The sequence below is a fragment of the Xiphophorus hellerii genome, chromosome 3 (genome assembly GCF_003331165.1).
Source record: "Xiphophorus hellerii strain 12219 chromosome 3, Xiphophorus_hellerii-4.1, whole genome shotgun sequence".
Taxonomy (NCBI): Eukaryota; Metazoa; Chordata; class Actinopteri; order Cyprinodontiformes; family Poeciliidae; genus Xiphophorus; species Xiphophorus hellerii.
This window is the reverse complement of record NC_045674.1, coordinates 4,822,005-4,827,067: the sequence shown is the minus strand read 5'-3', so window position 1 is coordinate 4,827,067 and position 5,063 is coordinate 4,822,005.

Below are 5,063 nucleotides of genomic sequence, written 5' to 3'. Positions count from 1 at the left end.
ATGCTGAGACGAGCTCACTAGCAGCACTTTGAAAAGTCAGCATTTTATTATTTTGGCTGTGTGGCAGAGAAGGGAGAGACAGAAACAAGTGGGACCTATTCATCAGCCTTTCAAACTGCATTTAAAGTTGTCCAAGAAGAGGGGAAAAAGTGACATCTGGTGGTTTGACTGGAGCGGTACACTGGAAAAGAAATGCAACTATACTAGCCTCTAAAAATACTGACATCCTTGGAAAACCTTATGACCGCGGAATAGCAGAGCTTGATAATTAGTGATAGAGACTTGAATAACGATGGTACAAAACATATACATATGTATAGGTTGTTTTTTTATTATTATTATAAACTGCAGTCATATTTTTCTTAAATACAGCCTTTAATTTTTAAATATGAATTCCTTGTAAACTGTGACATCCTCTTAGAAGATGGGAGTTGTATTCTGATGAATTTTCAATTTTTAAAAGATCTGAAAAAGCAATTTCTTTACAAATTGGTTATTTTTTTAAATAACAATTTTTTTGGTTCACTGAACATGAAGCAGCTGACATATTTATTTTATTGTTTTTTTTCTTAATATACCTCTTTGCACTTTGTATTGCCTTGTTGCTGAAAATGTGCTATATGAATAAAATTAGCTTTACCTTTTTTACCTTATATAGCAACTCATGTTTAATATTTTATTACTACTACTACATCTATACAACAGCAGGTTGAAGATGTAAGTTTTGAATGAATTAATCAATTTACCTTCACCTGATTAAAAAGAATAAAAGGTTAACAGGCCTACAGATATATTTATTTTACCATGCCTGCATGAAGATGGGCTAACTCAATATTTTTTTTCAAGATTGAAAAAATTAAAATAGTTTTGTTATGGGGCAAAGAAGAAGAATGATTGCAGGACACAAAGCAGTATTTAATTGCCTTGAATTTGACTTATTTTACTATCACTTAATAAGTGAAAGCTAAGAAATTAGCTATGATTTTATGAAATGTAATCTAAAAAAATATGAATGTGCTTAAAAATAGTATACATGATGTTAATTCAAAAATGTTTACCCTGCCTAATATATTTAAATGGGTTGCCATTTAAATATATTATACAAAGACTGTGTTGTCACACAGTCTTTGTATAATATATTAATAATAAGTAATTCCACAACAAGAGAAAACTAATGTAACACACAGTTGGTTTGAAATGCTTTGAAATAATTTATATGATTAATTTCATTCAACCATGTCTGGATTCAAACCCGAAAACTTTCATGCAAAGAGGTATAAATGCAGGCACTTGTTTTGGCTCAATGTGACAATAAATGTGTCTAAATCTATATATATATGTGTGTGTGTGGGGAGCTGGGAGTGCGTGTGTGTGTGTCTGTCTATGTATGTACATATGTATATGAAACAATGATGAAGCAATACTGTTACTCCAGTATTATAGTGTTTTAAAGTTACATGATAATCAAATTTCAAAATGCATTTTCCACACATTTTTTAACATATATTTCTTTGTTCAAAATAAAAGAAATAGGTGATTTAATAAAAATGCCAGACCACCTGACAGTACACCCACTAATTACTGTAAAGGTTGAGGAATTCTGCAGAGAAATGACTGGCATGTATCTAATTCCCCTGTTTTGCTTGAATAACTTTTAGAAAGCGCTTTGAAACAAACCCTTTTAATTTCACTTCTTCTTCTCATTGGTTTCATCATATGGCACTTCCAAACTGTACTTTGGAAATGTTCAAGTTCTTGATGCAGTTATGCATTTTATAGTTGTTTATTTAATTTTATTCTGCTTGTCAAAGTTGCCTTTTCTCTTCTTTATCACCACTAGGTGACAGAAATGAGTCTGGTCCAGATGAGAGAAGGGATGCAGCTTGGACAGATTGCCAGCCAATCACAGGACTAATCTCCATCTTTTTGAGCTTTAAGAAAAGATGGAGAGTTGAAAGAAAAATAAATGCAGATATAAATTAATTGAATTTCTTTATACAGTTTATTTATATACTAAAAGTTACACAACACGTTTTCCTCATTTTAGGTGAGTTACAATTTTGATGCAATCCCTCGTCCCTCACAGGGATTGCATCAATCTAAGTGTTAAGTGTTTTTCGGCTAAGTGTTTTTCTCTTTTTCCTCCAAATGTAAAGATGCCCAAACTCTCCAATGCTTGCTTCATCAGAATCACAAGACATGACTCCAGAAATTAGTTTTTTTTTCTCCTGAGAAATGCGCATCACACAAATTTTGTGATGCACAAAATGCATTATGCATTTTATGTTGCTTTCAAATTAATGGCTTCAGCCTATGCCAATAACTGACTCATTTCACTATAGATAATCAAACTCTCTTACCAGCTTCAGTCAGGAACTTCACAAGTTATTTGACTTTTGTTCTGGAGTGGATTTACACATCTTGAAGCAAAACAGATTCACCGCTGGGAGATGAAGACCTGATGGGCTGGACTGCTTATACTTTCAGATGCTCAGGCCATCTTCAGCCATCTGGAAACTGATGAACCAGACTTTTAGAAGTCTGCAGGTCTCTTCCTGTTATCTTGACTGATTTTTTTTATTTTCCGTGATGTCACACAGAGGAAGTGTGCTGAAGGTGTTACCCTAAAATAAATCCACTTGCATGTCTCCAGTTTACTCAAACTGGAGACACCCTTTGAAAGTTTAGAATGCTTTGGCATCATCACTGTTAAAAGGTAAAGGAGCTTCAGTCTATGTATAATTTGTAATTTGAAGAAAGCAGTAAATAAAAAAAAATCCCCCATGAATTGAATTTGGAAAGATCTTTAAATCAATATAAACAACCTCAAAGTGATCACAAAACAATCTCAAATAAAAACCAAAGCCCAAACACCTGGGAGTGAAGATAGTTAAAATAATTGGAAGCATGTATATTTTTTCTTTATATAAATGTTCATAATTGATAACCTTCAATAATATAATACTACTACTATTTGTTTTATTGTATTTTGAGATGCTTGTCTCATGTCTTAGAATGAATCAAATTTTAAATCTGAATCTCCCGGTGGTATGAATATTTTTGGGCTCAACTACATCTGGTTTAAGCTACATAAATATACCACTGCATAAAAAAACAACTATGAACTACTATGCATCTAAGTGTTAACAATTCCTCAGATCATTTTTGGTTGATTTTCTTTTTCTTTGTTTTTATTAATTACCTTTATGTTTTGGCTTTCATTATTTAATACTCAAATTCTAGAAGGGGTTTTCCACTGTCTTGCCTTCAGTTTACGCTTCTGGTTTCATTCTGGTTCTTCAGCAATCCTGTCAGCAGTTATCCAGGTTATAAGTTATCAGTACCCTACCTATCATGTTTCGTTTGTATCATTTAATGTTTTTCTTTCACTACACTGAAACAAGTAGGTGGTATGAACAATATTCTTCCCAAAATATGGCGCCAACATTAATTGCAATAGATGTTTGTTTGGTATGAGTCTAATTTCTTCCCACTAAAGGTTTACATGGAGTTCCCCTGTTTCATGGGAACATTTGGAAAGTAAACATAGACACTTTTCATCTTCTCACTGTTTACATCATGTGGCATTTCCAAACTTTGCAGGGAAATTTTCCTTTTTTGTTCACATGGGTATATTATGCGTGTTTATTTAATTGTATTTTCTATGAACAAACCTCTCTTCTCACCTCTCTACTTGGTAGAATAAGACGATGATTCCTTATAGAACCAGCTAAAAGGCTGAGGAATGTTTCATGAGAAAGAAGAATCTCCTGTAGACAGGTTGGTGGCCATTTACAGGACGATCCATCTGAAATATATTCACAGTCATTCTTTTTGGATCAATCTGGAGCGTTAAGTGAAAAACCATGAAGATATTTGAGCATGTCTTAGAAATTCACCACAGTAGCTTCCCCACCTGCACAATCACAACACCTGATTGAAAGTCTACATTGTAGCTTTTGCACTGCAGAACAATGCAGGCAAATAACTGAATAACCATTGCTAGAATATTTAAAAATAATTTTTATGGGCATATTTATATTCCATAATAAGTGTTGCCAAAGTGACAGTGGTTAACTGCTTACAACCATGACTAAGCTTTAACCTTGTTCTAAAGATGACAATGTTCGTCATCCCATTGATACTGTGCTCATTGTTTGTGTTCTTTCTACACGTTTCAAAAATGTGAGTTGATGACGTTCCAACCATTGTTTAAATTCTTGAAATTCCGTAGATTGTTTCCAACATTTTGTGATCATCTGTTTTAAGAGCCAGCGTGAGAAACATGTAGACTTTTGGCTATTTTGACGCCAATTTGTATTTTGTTTAATGAAACTAGTAAGATATCTGAAAACACACACAGTAGTGGGCTTTAAATTGACTCTGATGAAATGAACTTACATTCTCGCTTTATCTTGTGCTGATAACTTGCCTCAGCTTTGTTCTGCAGACCCATTAAAAGGATATGAAGGATATTTGAAAAAATCAAGTCTCTCAAAAATATTAAACAGCAGTGATTGTTTCTGAAAATCCCTGCATAACAAAAACACTGGAGATTGTTTTTTCCACATCTCAGTGGTAAAAACAAAATCTTTTTTTTTTTTTTATTTTATACCTGGGGAATCTAAAGCAGACACATTTCTTTCCATGGGAAGCAAACTATGTGACCTGAACAAACCAAGTCGGTATAAACCTACAGTAAGATTCATTGCTGTATCATAAAACATGATCTTGACAGCAGTGAATGAAATATTTCCAACTGAATACAGCAAAACCAAATATCAAGTATCATCATCTGCACCTACTTCCCACAAAGCTTTATTAGCATGACCCAATAAAGAAGAAAACTGTTTACACCTAGGAAAACTTTCACAATTTCCATCAGAAGATTTTATGGCCAGTCTTTAAATCAAATAGCCCTGGGAATCTTTTGAACTTTACTTGGTGTAAATCCACAAACACCTACAATGTAAAGTGGCAGCATTTCTATTGGACCTGTAAGTAATTTCCTCATTTTTAGACAGTTAGACACGGAACAGGACCATTTAGATTTAAAAATGCAC